This window comes from Rhinatrema bivittatum, chromosome 3 (assembly GCF_901001135.1).
Source record: "Rhinatrema bivittatum chromosome 3, aRhiBiv1.1, whole genome shotgun sequence".
NCBI lineage: Eukaryota > Metazoa > Chordata > Amphibia > Gymnophiona > Rhinatrematidae > Rhinatrema > Rhinatrema bivittatum.
This window is the reverse complement of record NC_042617.1, coordinates 527793120-527810131: the sequence shown is the minus strand read 5'-3', so window position 1 is coordinate 527810131 and position 17012 is coordinate 527793120. Positions and strand designations below refer to the sequence as shown.

The following is a 17012-nucleotide window of genomic DNA, read 5'->3' as shown; positions in this document are numbered from 1 at the left end:
CAATGATGAAAAAAAATAGAATTTAAAAAAATTACCAAAAAGCTTATTAAGAAGAGTAAGGGCCTGATTCATCAATGTCTTTTTCCATAGACCCATAATGAGGAAAAGCTATTCCTGAATTAAGCCTTGAAGGGAAAGAAAAAATACAAATGGACTAAAAAAAAGCACTCAATGGTGTGCAAAACACATGAAAAAATCTAGTGGTTAAAAATGGCAATGGCAGCAGTCTGGCAAAATGTTCTTCACTACCAAATGAAAAACTATAAAATGAGGAGTAATAAATCCAGCAAAGCATGGGAGCCCCCCATGCATGCTTAAAGTCTTTCCTAGAAGCTCCAAAAGGTCTTCCACACTAGTGTAAGACAAAGGCGTGTGACTCACAGTAACATATTAATGATTGTAGAAAAGGACCAGATGGCCCATCCAGTCTGCCCAGCAAGCTTTTTATGGTAGTATATGCTGCTCCATGCAGGATACCCCCATGTTTCTTTCAAGGGTAGTAACTGTCGCTCTGTATGGTTATCCTCAAGCCTTATGATGAGTAGTAATATTTACAATCAATTAAAACTCCTTGCACTGGTTTATCATCAGAGAATTTAATAAGAAAAAAAATCCAGTTTTTGCTGAAAAATGTGTGAAATAAATTCCAGTCTAAACTAACACAAGTGCTGTAGGACTGAACATCCCTTTTAGCAAAATATTCAGCATACCTTCAGGTGCACCCAATATACAAATTCAGATACCGTACACATCATTCTGTTAAAACCATGATTTTTTCTCTAAAATGAATAAAAACTAATGGAGCTAAAGCTCTGAAATTGAATAAATGTGTACACTTATTCTGGCTCCAAGAGTCTGCTTCCTTACAGTTAAACAATTTTGTGTTAAAAATGTATTATTAGTTGTTTCAAGTCCACTACAACTGATTCCATGCAGCACAAGCATCTGTTTTGATTTATCTGCTGCTGAGTTTTACAGACAGTACAGGGGTCTGCATAATGTTTTGTGTATGTTTGTTTGTTCTCTGTTTGACAAACTTCCAAGCACACCATTCCATACACTGAAGCATGTCAACAGTTTTGCTGGTTAAATTGTTATATTACAATGACTCAAAAATGAAAGTGACAGTAAATAGGTCCCATTTCTATTAAACTGCATCAACTCTAGCATGATTTGCAAATTCCAGCATACTCTATCTTATGTTAACATATTCTTCCCTTTTTCTTATCCTGCAAGGTTCCATACCATCAGAGCAATATAAACTGGCTACAGAATTTATTCACTTTTCTTGCAGATCCATATATTGGACAACATTAAAATGACTTTTTGTGCCTTAAAAGCAGTTCCCTTTAAAGCTTTTTAAATGCACTGGGTGTCTTTCTAGGAGTACAGATTTGGTTCTCTCCCCCTCCCCACTATCAACCTCTAGAGTTTTCTGACATGTTCCTAGCCTTCCCCAGCTTAAATGACTGTATATCGCTTTGGGCATTTATGGTTTAATGGCTTATAAATAAAACTGGATTAGATTAAGCATGAATCTTAACTTGAGTCTCCCAATTTGCAGTTCAGAGCACAGCAATGACCAATTGGATACCAAAAAAGCCTCTTTATAAAACTACAGAAAAGCAAAACTTCCAAGAACTATAGATTCTAAGCTCCTACAGGAACACCGCACACAGGCATGACGACAAACAGAATATGTATCACTATCACTTTCCTGTTGACAGTTTCTTCAAAATATTTATCTTTAAATATGTCTGTGTTGGCCACATGTGTGTGCATTTTTCTCACTTTTCCAAAGGGTTGTAATAACCACTTCCCCCACTCATGTATTTATCCTGAGTTGCCAATACAGAATTCAGGCAAGTAGAAATGCCTCTCTTAATGGAATTTTATCAATTGTATACTATTCTCTGTCTCTTAGAAATATTTATATCTGCATCATGGCCCACTGATGCTCTAGGAAAAATAACCTCCTTTGGTACTTGAAAAAAAGAAAATTAAAATCATTATTGATTAGTGCCGATTACAATGTCTGCTTAGTCATCAGACAGCAGGAGGACTTAGCACTTCCTGACACAATCATCCCTGAATATTTAGCATAAGATGTGCTTCATTAAAAAAAACCAGAATAGAGTGCATTAATGAAAATGATTTACAAAACTGCACCCCCAGGGTTGCAGTGGCTGGCTTTGAAATTTGGCTCAGAGCATGTGAAAGTATAAAAATGAGAGATAAATACATTTGTTTGTTATGCATTCTTGGGTCACTTATACAGTGCCTCTTGGGAGTGTTTCCCCCATGTTTGACATAGCAGGGTGTACTTCTTTACTTCAATGACATGCAGTACCAAACACTATGGAAGCCAAACATTTCTTTCTATATTTAGAAAAGCTAGTTTTTGCCTTTTAGAAGGATGCGTATTTTTATTTCCTATTTTACAACAATTAATTTTCTCTTGCATGCGTACCAAAGCTCAAAGATCATGACTGAAAATACTTAGTGATGTGATAATATCATTTCTTCAGTAGTTAAAAAAAAAATTCAAAAACTGAATCAATTGTCTGTTAAGTGGTAAAAGTCTTTTTATATCCTGCCAGAAATCCATTGCCAAGTTGAGATGATCATACTGAGTTCCTGGATGCAGTGGTAAATGTTAATTTGAAAACTCACACATTTATTAACTGGAACAGGAAAATGTCCATCATGAAAGATCGTCAGTCAACTTTAAGATATCTTTCAATTTCCATCAGCACTTTATGGTATCTATCACTGTTCATTGAAATGTGTCTCTTCACGGAATGTGGAAACATTGTACAGCTTCAGAACTCGCTGTGCCTGTAACATGAGAAAGTACAAAGAAAACTCAAATTAGACAGTAATAGTTTTCTTTTCATTTTAGAAAAGTGGTGAGAGAAAGAGCTGAAACTAGGGCTGGGCAAGGAAGATAGATACCCCGGGCACAAAGTCTTAGAGGCAGAAAGCAATGAGTGACTTGCAGAGTTACCTTAAGGTTAGTCAGTCTAACTACAATGGATCATATGGCTGAAGAGGCAAAGTGAAGGCTGTACTGACCATATAGGCTTAAAACTGGCCACTGGAGGAGAAAGCTGGGGTAGGTGGGCATCTTCTCCTTATCCCATTTAGACAGTCCTCTGTCATTTCCCTTATACTGATAACAACGGTCCTCTGTCCTCCACCAGCCCCACAGCATAGTTCCTAATCCTTCCCATGTCCTCTTTTCTTCCTTTTTAAATTCCTAATTCATTCATCTTCCTTCCCTCTGGCCAGCAGGAGGAAAGTGACATGTCATACTCACCCTCCTGTTACCTATATTGTACAGTTCATTCCTGTGGCTTCAACTGCACAGTATGCTGTAGATAGCAAATGCTGCTTACCTGTAACAGGTGTTCTCACAGGACAGCAGGATGTCCTCACATATGGGTGACATCACAGGATGGAGCCAATCACGGAACACTTTTGTCAAAGTTTCTAGAACTTTGACTGGCACCTACTGGGCATGCTCAGGATGGCACTAACCCTGCAACCAGCAGGGGTCCCCCTTCAGTCTTGTTTAAAAGCTATAGTAAGTGCCAAAAAATAAAATAAGAAAAACGTAACGAACCCAACACTGCGGGGTGTCGGGCGGGTTTCGTGAGGACTAACATCCTGCTGTCATGTGAGAACACCTGTTACAGGTAAGCAACATTTGCTTTCTCAGAGGACAAGCAGGATGGTAGTCCTCACATATGGGTGAGTACTGAGCGGAGGATGTCCGAGAAATGCACCAAATGAACCCAAAAGATGTGCCAAATAGGCAGAACGCTGGGGTGGAAATTGGCAGAAGACATCCTGAACCCTAACGGGTAGGTGGAAGGGTGTTGGTACCTCAAGTTGCAAAAAGGTTGCGCAAGACAGATTGGCAGAAGATGGAATCTTGTCTGCCAGCCTTGTCAAGACAATAGTGGGCTGTAAAGGTATGGAGAGAACTCCAGTTACCAGCTCTTCAAATATAAGGAAGGGGCACCGAGCATAGGTGCGCTACTGAAGTTGCCATGGCCCTGATGGAGTGTGCTTTAACACGGTCTTGAAGTGGAATGCCTGCTTGTTAACAAAAGGATATGCAGTCCGCTAACCAGGAGGAAAGAGTCTGCTTACCCACAGGTTGACCCATTCGATTGGGATGGAAAGAAACAAACAGTTGGGTGGATATCCTGTGGGTAGTTGTTCGGTCTAGATAAAATGCTAGAGCTCGTTTACAGTCAATGGTATGCAGAGCCTGTTCTCCTGGATTGGAATGGTGCCTGGGAAAGAAGGTGGGTAGTATAATGGATTGATTAATGTGAACTTCTGATACTACCTTAGGCAAAAACTTAGGGTGAGTGCAGAGAACTACCCGGTCGTGCAGAAGTTTAGTGTAAGGTGGGTAGGTAACTAGGCCTGTAACTCTAACTCTGCGGGCAGATGTGATTGCCAAAAGAAAAATCACTTTCCATGTGAGAAAGCGAAGCTCACAGGAGTGGAGAGGCTTGAATGGTGATTTCATGAGCCGACCCAAAACCAGGTTGAGGTCCCAAGAAGGGGCCGGAGGGCACAGTAGAGGTTTCAGGTGGAGCAAGCCCTTCAGAAAACTTGTGACAAGGGAGTTGCACTGAAATGGGAACACCCGCAACACTTTATGGAAGGTAGCTACTGCACGGACATACATCCTCCTAATGAAGGAAGTTTTTAGACCTGATTCTGACAAGTGCCAGAGATAGTCTAGAAACTTCGTAGTGGAACAAGTAAAAGGATCAAGGGACAGGGAAGAACACCATGACTTAAACCTGTTCCATTTGTAAAAATACGATTTTCTCGTGGAAGGCTTTTGTGAAGCAATCAAGACATGGGAAACCGGCTCTGAAAGGTTGAGTGGCTGAAGAATTAGCCTTTTAACATCCAGGCAGTCAGGGACAAGGCCTGAAGATTGGGGTGGCGTAGGCACCCGTCGCTTTGAGTGATCAGAAGTGGGTCCTTCCCCAGAGGAATGTGCCTGCAAATGGAAAGGTCCTGATGAATCGGAAACCACACTTGGCGTGGCCAGTGAGAGGTTATCAGGATCATGCTTCCCTTGTCTTGACGTAACTTCACAAGAGTTTTTGAGAGAAGTGGAAGTGAAGGGAATGCATATAGGAGACCGGTTGCCCATGAGAGGGAGAACGCATCTCTTGGTAGTGAGTGTTGGCTGCGAGTGAGAGTGCAAAAGTTCTCTACTTTGCAGTTTTGAGGTGACGCAAAGAGGTCTATGTGAGGGTAACCCCAATGTTGGAATATTGAGTCCGCTACTGAGGGGTTGAGGGACCACTCGTGCGGCTGAAAAGTGCAACTCAGCTTGTCTGCCAACACATTGTCCATTCTCGGCAAGTAGGTGGCCCTGAGGTACATCGAATGGGAAAGGGCCTCCGCCCATATCTGTGCAGCTTCCTGACACAGGAGGTAGGAGCCCGTTCCCCCTTGTTTGTTGATGTACCACATGGCCACCTGGTTGTCCGTCTGAATCAGGATGATCTGGTTGGAAAGACGATCCTGAAACACTCAGAGAATATCTGATTGCTCAGAGTTCCAGGAAATTTATTTGGTGTCTGGTTTCCTCTGGAGACCAGGTGCCTTGAGTTTGCAAATTGGCAACATGTGCTCCCCAGCCGAGGTTGGAAGCATCGGTGGTAAGGGTTACTTGAGGATCTGGAGTCTGGAAAGGTAGGCCTTAGAGGAGAGATTGGACTGATTTTTCCACCAAGCTAGAGACTGACGAAGTGGGTTGGTGATGTGGACAATGGTTGATAATGGTTGAGTGGATTGAGTCCATTGTGACCTTAGAGTCCACTGCATGACTCTCATGGCCAGGCGGGCCATTGGGGTAACATGCACTGAGGATGCCATGTGCCCCAGTAAGATAAGGAAATGGCATGCAGTTGAGCGTTGTCAAGACTGTAGCTGGTGTGTAAGAGAAGTGAGAGTGAGAGCTCGTTCTCGAGGCAGAAATGCCTTTGCTTTGAAGGTGTCCAAGTCTGCCCCTATGAATGACAAAGTTTGAGATGGGACTAAGCAGGATTTTGTGTAATTGATAAGAAATCCTAGAGAGATCAGAGTGTGTAAGGTAAGACATAGGGACGTCAGAGCAGCTTGCTGAGTGGGAGCCCTGATCAACCAATCGTCGAGATAGGGGTAGACGTGAACACCTTGGGTCCTGAGGAAGGCTGCTGCTACTACTACGAGACACTTGGTGAAAACTCGTGGTGCAGATGCCAGGCCGAATAGGAGCAATCGGTATTGATAGTGCTTTGGGCCTTCCAGGAATCTCAGAAATCTGCGATGAGATGGAGTTATCGCAATGTGTGTGAGCTTCCTGGAGGTCTAGAGAACAGAGCCAGTCTTCCCTTTACAGAAGAGGAAGGAGGGAACCCAAGGTTACCATCTTGAACTTTTCTCGTTGGAGGTACTTGTTGAGGGCACATAGGTCCAGAATTGGACGAACGCCGCCTGACTTTTTGGGGATTAGAAAGTACCGGGAATAGAATCCGAGGCCCTGTTGGGAGTAGGGCACTGGTTCGATTGCTCTGGATCGAAGGAGGAGGGAGACTTCCTGATCCAGGAGTAGTGAGTGGTCTGAGGTTCCCCACGTCAGCCGAGGTGGGGAATCCGGTGGGATGGAGAGAAAGTTCAGGTGATAACCTGAGAGATTATGGCAAGCACCCACTGGTCTGAGGTGATTGAGTGCCATATGTTGTTGAAATGGCACAATCGACCTCCCACTGATACATGCAGTAGTGGATGCTGGCTGCTGCTCTCTATGAAAGAGTCAAAAAACAAATGCAGGGCCCGGCTGAGGAGCTGCCTGTGGTTTTGGCTTACAAGATTGTGGGGTCTGGGCCTTCTGGAAAGGTTCAGTGGAGCGACCTCTAGACGGTGGTGGATAGGACTTCCTTTGATGGTAGAACGACTTTTTGGAGTCCTTTCTGAATGTTTGCTTGGCCGGATATTCAGAAGGCAGCAGAGAGAGTTGGCGAAGAGTCTCATGATGATCCTTGAGCTGTGCCACTGTTTTTTGGATCTGTTCACCAAACAGATTGTCCCCAATGTAAGGCAAATCAGACAATCTGTCCTGGACTTCAGGACGTAGGTCCGAAGGTTTAAGCCAGGTCCATCTTCTTGCAGAAATAGCAGCTGCAGATACCCTGTAAGCGGTGTCAAAAATGTCATAAGATGACCTTATTTCATGTTTTCCTGCTTCAAATCCTTTGTGAACCAGGGTTTGTAGTTGTTCCTGGAATTGCTGAGGCAGGGACTCCGCAAAGTCCTGTATTTGCTTGAATAGGACCCTGTTGTACTGGGTCATATAAAGTTGGTAAGAGGCGATCTGAGAGATAAGCATTGATCCCTGGAAGACACGCCGACCAATGGCATCCAGGAATTTCTGCTCTTTGCCTGGAGGGAAGGAAGAATGAGGTTTTGAGCGCTGGGCCTTCTTTTGGGCAGACTCAACAACCACTAGTGACCCAATTGAGGTTTTTGGAACCCTGGAGCTGACTGGACCAAATATGTGGTATTTGCTTTCCGGTTGACTGGTGCCACCGAACCTGGGTGTTCCCAATTCTTCTTCAGAAGATCCAGAAGAACCTGATGGATAGGGATAGAGGTGATTTCTTTAGGAGCATCCAGAAATTGTAGAAGCTCCATCATCTGGTGTCTATCGTCCTTTCAGTCTGCAGTTGGAAGGGAACTAACTCAGACATTTCCTTCACAAAATTAATGGACAAGTCCTCTGGAGGAGAACATTTCCTGCTTTCGGTAGGAGAGGGTGGTGATGGTAAATCATCGGTATCCTGGGATGAATCGTCAGTCCATGGATCATAAGGTTCATCACCGCTTCCTCCAGGAACCTTAGAGGGTGGGACCGAAGGTATCCCCAAAGGTCCCGATCTAGGTTCAAAGGCATCTAGGGAGTCACCGGAGGCATCGATGAAGGCACAGAGGGCATCAATGGATGGATCAGCGGCACCGATGACAGTAACGTTATCGGTGACATCGATGGTTGAGGCATCGGCAGGACTCCCGATGGAGGAAGACAGAATGGTATTTCTCCTCCCGATGACAGAGGAATTGGAGAGGGAACCGGAACCATCAGTGTCCCTGGATCCATTGGAGGAAAAGCGGCTAGTAGCGCTTCCATCCTCGAGAGTAGCGGTGCCAGTGCTACTGGAATGGGATCGGTGGTCGGTTCAGGAATCAGCACCGGCTTCGGCATCGGAGGAATCTGGAATCTTTGCATTGCCTTGCCGATGGCCTCCTGAACCATTTGGTCCAACTTTTCACGGAGGCCTGGAGCGATCAGCCCCGGTTCCGGAAGGGGAAAAGGAGGCAGAGGCATAGCCGGAGGGACCACCGTTAAAGGTGGAGTCGCGGCTCCCATTACCCGTCTGGGTGAGGGTTGCCTTGGTGACCCAGGCTCAAAAAGGGTCGATGCCTTTTCTGGATGGGGTTTCTTCGGCGGCGGCTCGGACGATGGTGAGGTCGATGATTTGCCTTCGTCGATAGTCCGAGGCTTACGGTGTCAATGCTGATGTTTCTCTCGATGATCCCCTCGGTCCTGAGGGGGAACAGAGTTAGTCGATGGCCGGGAAGTCGTCGACGCTGGACGGACACCGGGTGGTGCCCGATACAGGCGCGACGTGGATGGTGCTGGTTCGGACGACATCGAAGCTATGGATGGAGTCAGAGTTTGAGACCGAAAGAGAAGTTCCATCTTCTCCATTCTGGCTTTGCGACCTTTTGGTGTCATTAAGGCACATTTGGTGCAAGTCAGGACATCATGCTCACACCCTAGGCACATTACACAGACTTTATGGGGGGTCTGTGATGGACATTGTGAGAGTGCAGTCAGGGCACAGACGGAACCCTGACGCCATGGCCATCCAAAAAATTGAGCCACGGTGCGGTCCACAGCCAGCAGGCTGCGAGGGTAAAACTCGACCGGAACCGGAAAAAAAAACTTACTGGATCACCGCGGATGTAGAATGTTCAATAGAGGGACCCCTGTGGGGTATTAACTAACAAGTAATTCCGTGAGGAAAATTCCTGTCAGGAATCTCTGTAGAGCTCCTTAACCCGCGTGGTTACTGCTGCGCGGAAAAAAGAAGACTGAAGGGGAACCCCTGCTGGTTGCAGGGTTAGTGCCATCCTGGGCATGCCCAGTAGGTGCCAGTCAAAGTTCTAGAAACTTTGATAAAAGTGTTCCATGATTGGGCTCCATCCTGTGATGTCACCCATATGTGAGGACTACCATCCTGCTTGTCCTGTGAGAACTCTCATAATTCTTGTGGGACCTGCCAGCATCTTATGGGTTATACTACAGAACTAAAGCATATGGTAGAGGTAGCTAGCGGCAGATATGAAGTGCTGTTCTCCTACTGGCCACAAGGAAGGGAAGGGAAGGCAAGGTAAGAAATGGATTGGGTGGGGGTAGGAGATGGAAGGGAGAGAGGGGATGGAAGGGAAGCAGCAGGGAAGGATAGGATCCAGAAAGTATTAAGCGCAGAGGAAAGGGTGAGAAAAACAGAGAAGGGTAAAGACAGTGAGGGAAGAGAAGGAAGAAAATACTGAGGCACAAAAAAATTAGAAAAAAACCCCCTAAAAACAGCACAGAAGAAAGGGATGGCAAGTCCAGAGAAACATAAAAAAAAAAGAAAAGAAAAAAGAAAAACAATTATGAAGTATGAGAAGTCAAGAAAATATGCACAAAATAAACTCAATGGGGTCAAAATTAAAAAGTCCTGAGTGAGCAAAATAAAGTAGGTTAGGGTGTGATATCTGTTAGGAAATTATTTGTTTTTCTTTTGTGACTGCTCATTCGATATTGGACTCCCTATTTCCTATGATTATATCAGATATGAAAATGTTTTCTAATGATTATCCTGAATGTTAAGTATTGATATTACTATTATCTGTTATCCGTGAACTATTGGTTCTGTATAATTGGTTAAAATTCAAAAAAAGTAGGGTTGCTTACCTGTAAACAGGGCTGGCCATAGATAGCAGGATGAATTAGCTATTACCCATGGGTGACATCATCCGACAGCAATGACACAGACCCAGCTCTCAGAACTCAGTAAAAACTTTACTGAGCATGCACAGGAGTTCCCATGTTCACACAACTGCCTTGTGCGCCCCTCAGTTTCTTACAGATCATAGGTTTTAGCAAGGTAGTCGACTCTCCAGGAAGGCTGGCAGATATTAAGTCTGGCTAATTCATCCTGCTGTCTATGAAGAATGCTGTTTCTAGGTATGCAAACTTGCTTTCTCCATCGACAAGCATGCATGAATTAGCAATTACACATGGGGAATCCTAAGCTTAGTGTTGTACTATGGAAACAATTAAGACAACCCAAACTCACCAGCTGGAGATTTGACTAGGCTGTACAGAACAGCTTGTCCAAAGTTACTGTCTCCTTGGGATATGCTGTCCAAACATTAGTGGGACTTGAAGGTATCAACAGATGACCAAGTAGTAGTTTTGCAAATATCTTCAAAAGAAGTGGCCTTGAGATGAGCCACTGAAGTTGCCAAAGCTTTCACTTGATGAACTTTGACAAAGTCTGTAATCGCTAAGCCAGTCAGTATGTAACAACGTGCTATACAGTCCTCTAGCCAAATGGACAGTTTCATTTGGCAACTGCCCTTTCTAATCTGTTGGGATCAAAGAATGCAAACGGTTGAGAAGCTTGATGTGAGGCTGAATCTTATTTCGGTAATATGCCAGGGCTCTCTTACAGTCCAAGGAGAGAAGGGGGGGGGGGGGGGGGCACGTGATGCGGTGAGCAGGAAAGGACGTGCTCCACAGGGCTCCGGGTGCCATGCTCCAATTTTTTCCATTTTTTCCTTTAAAATAATTTTGGGCGATACAAATAATAGACACCGGTGAGTTTATGTCGATCGCTTCCTATATGCACCGCTCACACTCCAGAATGCCAATCAAATCCGGAAAAAAAGAAAGGGAGAAACCAAGAGCCACTGAACCTAAAATGGCAACTACAGCAGAACCGCCAAGCATCATAGGCCCTACTAACAGCACGTCTTAAGATTTCAAGGCAATTATTATGGAAGCACTGGATGTTAAACTCGCAACAATCTCAGCGCAAATCTCAGAGGTGAGGATGGCGTTAACGGAACTCAATCCCCGCTTTGAACAGATCGAGGGAAGGATGGCAGTTTTAGAGGAAGATGGCCTCGCTACAACTGTAAAACTGCTGGCGCTCGAAAAGCAGGTCACGGTGGAAACCTCAAAATTAAATGACCTAGAAAATAGGTCTCGCTGATGTTAGATCTTACGTCTGCTAGGCCTCCCAGAATCGCTGGTGGAATGGAATTGAATCTCCTTTTTGGAGTCGTGGTTACCAGAATCCTTACATATGATGGAGCTCCAATCGTCCTTCCGGATTGAAAGGGCCCATCGGCTGGGCCAGCGGAATGAAAGAAATGCAAGGCCAAGAATAGTCATAGCAAAAATCCTGACCTATGCCCACAAACAGGTCCTTTTACAAGCCTATCGTAAAACACCAGACCTTTCCTATAATTCAACAAAGATCTGATTTTTCAAGACTACTCAGCCCGGGTGTCATCTCTGCGGCGAGGTTTCTCCCCAGTCTGCTCAGCTTTATTTCAAAGGCAGATTCGAAATTCCTCACAATTCCCGGTCCGACTAAAAAGATGGCACGCAGATGCAAATAAATTTTTCGACTCAGCAGATGAGGCGCAGGAGTTTTTGGACTCAACTATATGCTGATCACAACATATGGCAGCCATGCATCCCCCAAGATGTCTGCCTGCTGATTCGTATTCTACCTGCCTAAGACAACCAGTCCAAGGAATTTTTTATTTATCACACAGAAACCATGGTGGATTAAGATCCAAGACCCTGACTTTGTTTTGGCTGGGTGAGGCTGCTCCCCACCCTTCTTTTCCTTTTAGCCTGAGTGGGCAACAAAGAGCTGAAACACATTGCTCTCTCCTTGAGAAAAGACTCAGCACATGTTTCTGTGGTGAGGCTGAAATCTGGATTTTTCTGCCTCATTTGAAAGGACAATGAAGAACTATGATATCTCTACCATTCCGGGAAATTGGACATAGCACAGGTCCCTGGGATGGAGTACTATGCACAGAATGAAGGGCCGAACTATATTATGTTGAGTATATAACTAAAAAGCAGACCAGATTGGTGTTTGAGATGATGGATAGCATCTCCTCTTACTTCTTGTTTCATTTTCTTTCCTTTTTTTTTTTTTTTTCCTTTGGACATTAATCTCATCGTGCTTTTCTTTACAGTGTTTGGGGCATTGCACCCATCTGCATCAGTAATGTTACTCCCATCCCCGTTCTATGGGGACTTCTGAATCTCTGACTATGGGAATTGGGAGGGAGAAGGGGGAAAAATTGGGGGTGGGTGGGGTTGTTTCTATGTATGGGTGATGTTTTGTAAGCAGAGAAGGTCATGGCGACCTAGAACGCTCCAGAAGCGAAAATTAGTTAACGTCAAGGTCCAAATTAGACATTGAGCTGAAGGGGAACAATTAACATTAAGGAATCAATGGCGACGTACTCAGAAAAGAAGGGACAACATATGCTTAGGGAATTACCCTTTACTTACCATTAAAAGGGAGAGAGGAGTGTGACAGCTCTGGCTGGTAACTGCATTGGGTGTTGGGGGCTGTGTCATCTATACTCAGGGGCTAAAATGGGGGACACAGTGAGAATGATTTAATGGAATGTCAATGGGTTGAGGTCACCCAAATGGCAAAAAAATCTTAAATCAATTAAAAAAAATGCAACCCTTCCATAGCCTGCCTACAAGAAACCCACCTTTCGCATGCAGAAAGCCAAAAAATGTCACGAGGTTGGGTGGGTTCATGCCATTATACACCAGCCAATGGGAAGAAGGCAGGAGTAGTGATATTAATTCACAAATCCGCCACTTTTCAGCTCTCAAATACTATACAAGATACTGAAGGCAGATTTGTGATGGTAATGGGCTCGTTGAATGATAGAGAGATAACTATATGCTGTATATATGCACCCAATACTTACTCCCACAAATTCTTTATTTATGTTCTTTCTCAGTTAGTATCTCATGCCCGAGGGTACTTAGTGGCCGCTGGAGATTTCAATTTTACATATGATCCACAAGTCGACAGGTCTCCCCTGGGACTCATGAGCCCCAACTGGAAAAATAAAGGGATACCCTTCCTCTGTGCAGAACATGCCCTAATAGATACTTGGCTTACCAGAACACCTCTCTGTCACGAATCGATTACATCTTGATACTGCAAGACGGCTTTCATTCCCTTGTTAATGCAACTATTGGCCCGCAGGTTATTTCAGATCATACGATCATTTGGGTAGCTCTACAATTTACAGTAATGGAACCGGGCGAACGATTTTGGAAATTTCCTAGCTTTCTTCGCAACAATCCCGAATTTAAAAGCTTCCTTCAAAAAATGCTGGGATGACTTTGCTACGCATAATCAACAACATATATCTAACCCCCAGTTATACTGGGAAACGGGAAAGGCTGTCATGAAAGGGGAGATTATACCCTTTTGTTGTCTCAAGTAGACACCGGATTAACTAGGCCATTTTGCAATTGGAAGCCCAACTTGGGGCAGCCAAAAGGAAACTCATTTCCCAATATACGCAGACCCATCAGGCGGCCTATTTTGCAATCTTACGTGATCTCAATTGCCTAATACAACAATGAGCTCATAAATCCCTCCAGGTCTGTGAATACAACTTTTTTCGCTTTGGGAATAAAGCGGGTAAATATATAGAAACATAGAAATGACAGCAGAAGAAGACCAAACGGCCCACCCAGTCTGCCCAGCAAGCCATGTATTTTTTTTTTTCCTTTCCTCTCTCTCATACTTGTTACGCTTGGCTTCTAGTACTCTTTGTTCTATTTCCCCTCCACCCCACTATCAATGTAGAGAGCAGAGCTGGAACTGCATCAAGTGAATATCCGGCTCAATTAGGGGTAGTAACCGCCGCAATAAGCAGGCCACACCCCTGAATAGGGGTGTGGCCTGCCACCCAGACTATGCAATCCACATACAGATCCTCCCTTCCTCATTCCCCCTGCCGTTGAAGCAGAAAGCTGCGCTGGACATGCATTGAAAGTAAAGTATCTGCCCAGCTACACCTCGCTTCCCTGTGAATACAATTTTTTTTTTCCCTTCTTCCACATTACCTCTTGCCATTGAAGCCCAGAGCAATGATGGAGTCACAACCGTGTGTATGTACACTGAACAAGGATATTATCTCCAGGTAGGAGCCCCCATTTCCGTGAGCCACATTAACAAACAAATATTGAACAAGCCTAGTAATTGGCAATACCTATAGCCTATGACCTCACTGGTAATTTTACATACTCTTACCCACCCCTGTTTTTTTTTATTATTTGGGAGATGGCAGCCCTCCATCCTTCCGCTCCGTGAAGGTGGTATACCATTGGCATCCCGCTCCTTGAATGCCACTCCATCCTTCTGCTCTGTGAAGGTGGAACACCGACCATTGACCACTGGCATCCCGCTCCGTGAATGCCTCTGTGGCTACTGCCGCTCCGTGCAGTGTTCTGCCGCCTCCTTCCACCCTTGGGCTTGCGGGCCCCGGTTGTTGATCCCTGTTGTCTGCTACTTTTCGTGGCTGTGACAACTCCCCCCCCCCCCACAACAAGACCTTTAATTAGGGCTACAAGGGCTGCTGTTTCTCCCTTTTACTGCAACAGGTCTGAGGCGATCTCTAGCTCAGCCTTTCTGCGCACTTTGGCGGTGGCGGCGGCTGTGGCAGCAGTGGCTTCCTGTTCTTCTATTCTGAGCCCTTCTATCTTGAGGGCTGTTGCTTGTTCAGCATTCTGTATTCTCTTTATTCACGTCCTCTAGACTTGATGGATCCACAGTGTTTATCCCATGCCCCTTTGAAGTCCTTCACATTTTTTGACTTCACCACTTCCTAAGTGGTGAAGTCAAAAACTGTGAAGGTCCAGGCACAGAGGGAAACTTTTATACCCAGTATGAAAACCACACGCGGTCAAACAGTAACCAGTCGCAAGGATATCTGTGAAGTCTTTCAAATTTTTTTATGAAACTCTTTACACTGATGATGGGTGGGGGGGGGGGTGGGGGGGCAAAGGAAGAGGAAATCTTTTTTGAACATCCCCCTCTACCCACCCTTTCTGAGACCCAGCTCTCCTTCCTTAACAGACTGCTCCTGCCCCTGGAGATTCTCAATGTCATATCTAATAGTAAACCCAGAAAAGCCCTTTGATTTCTACAAACGTCTGAAAACTCAATTGGCAGATCCATTACAGTCCTTCTTCACTGATGCGCTACACAAAAGAGCATTTCCATCTCATTTTAATACAGCATATATCACTGTGCTCCCTAAGGTGGGAAAAGATCCTTTGTTTCCGGCATCCTACAGACCGATTTCCCTATTCAATTGTGATTTAAAAACATTAGCCAAAGTACTGGCAGACAGACTGAGCATAATACTACCTCATCTCATTTCAGAACATCAGGTGGGTTTTGTCAAAAATAGACTGCCCTGCTCCCATATGGTCAAACTTCTCACAGCACTATCTTCCTGTATTTACTATCACTGGATTCGATTCAATAAAGGCCTTTGATAGGGTGTCTTGGCCATATCTTTTTTCAGTACTCAGAAGATATGGGCTCGACGGAAATATCCTTACCTATGTTTCTCTTTTATACTCCAACCCTCTCTCTCGTATTGTTGCTAATGGCCTCAAATCATAAGAGGTAAAAATTGATAGGGGCGTCAGGCTCTCCCCCCTACTGTACATCCTAGCTATTGAACCCCCTTTTGTGGAAAATAGCCCAGACACCAGAAATTATTGGCTTTCAAAAGGCACTCACATGTTTAAAGTAGCTGCTTTTGCCGATAGTTTAATCTTTCTTACAAAACATACAACTTCGTTAGCCCCTTTGCTACACTTGCAGACGGAATACGGTAAATTTGTGGGATTGCGTGTCAATCAGGATAAATCAGAGGCCTTGGATGTGGGGAATTGGGTGCGGCCTTCATGGCCGGGCCCTTTTCCCTTAAAATGGGTAGACAGAGACATGAAATACTTAGGCATAAGGATTCCCACCAAGATATCAGATCTCTACCGAGCCAACATAGGGCCGTTACTGCAATCTACTTCCCAGCTCCTAAAAAAAATGGCAGGGCCTCCCTTTATCCCTTTCGGGCAGGATCCAACTTTTTAAAATGATGGTCTTGCCCAAGTGGTTGTATGTCCTCCAGATGCTACTGCTATGGCTCACTAAAAAAGATTGTAAAGGAAGTGGGGCAAATGCTCCGGAGATTCCTATGGAATGGGAAGAAGGCACGAATATCGTTACAGACCCTCATGCAACCACTCTCTATGGGAGGGTTGAACTGCCCTAGCCTATGCCTGTACAATTTAGCCTGCATTTTACGATACATGCGGGACTTCATCGCTGGTATCTCACATTTCAGCCCATATCAAAAGTTGGTGGAATGGTTGGATTTCCTGTCACTCAATTATTTATTGCAGGCCTACAAGGAAGCTCTGTTGCCCGATTTAGCAGCTCAACTGTTGGTCACTATGAGCCGGAAGGCTTGGTCTTATTTATGTCAAACATTGAAACTCCCTTCTAGATTATCGGCTTTACTAAGCATTTGCGTCAATGACTTATTTCCACCTGCCAAAACACGCGCCACATTCCACAGATGGCGAGATAAGGGGTTGGGGGTTTATATTCCAATGTTTCTCGCAAAACACAGGTCACATGTTAAGATTCACAGATCTGTAACAATATCCTGGTGTTCCCTAGACTTCTTCGCCTACCTAAACTACAACATTTTATCAAAGCACATGAAAGTTCTTTTAAAAACACTGCTCAATCCAAGACCCTTCACAGTATTATACTGGGTACACAATT

The 17012-nt window shown here is 44.6% G+C and overlaps 1 protein-coding gene across 1 annotated transcript in view; it reads right to left on the bottom strand.

Annotated features, from left to right (window-relative positions):
* Nucleotides 1-577: 577 nt before the first annotated feature.
* Nucleotides 578-17012, bottom strand: part of DTNB (dystrobrevin beta) — a 760848-nt gene continuing 744413 nt past the window's right edge. The window contains 1 exon segment of the mRNA XM_029596279.1: nt 578-2838. The gene's annotated coding sequence lies outside the window, so the exon portion shown is untranslated.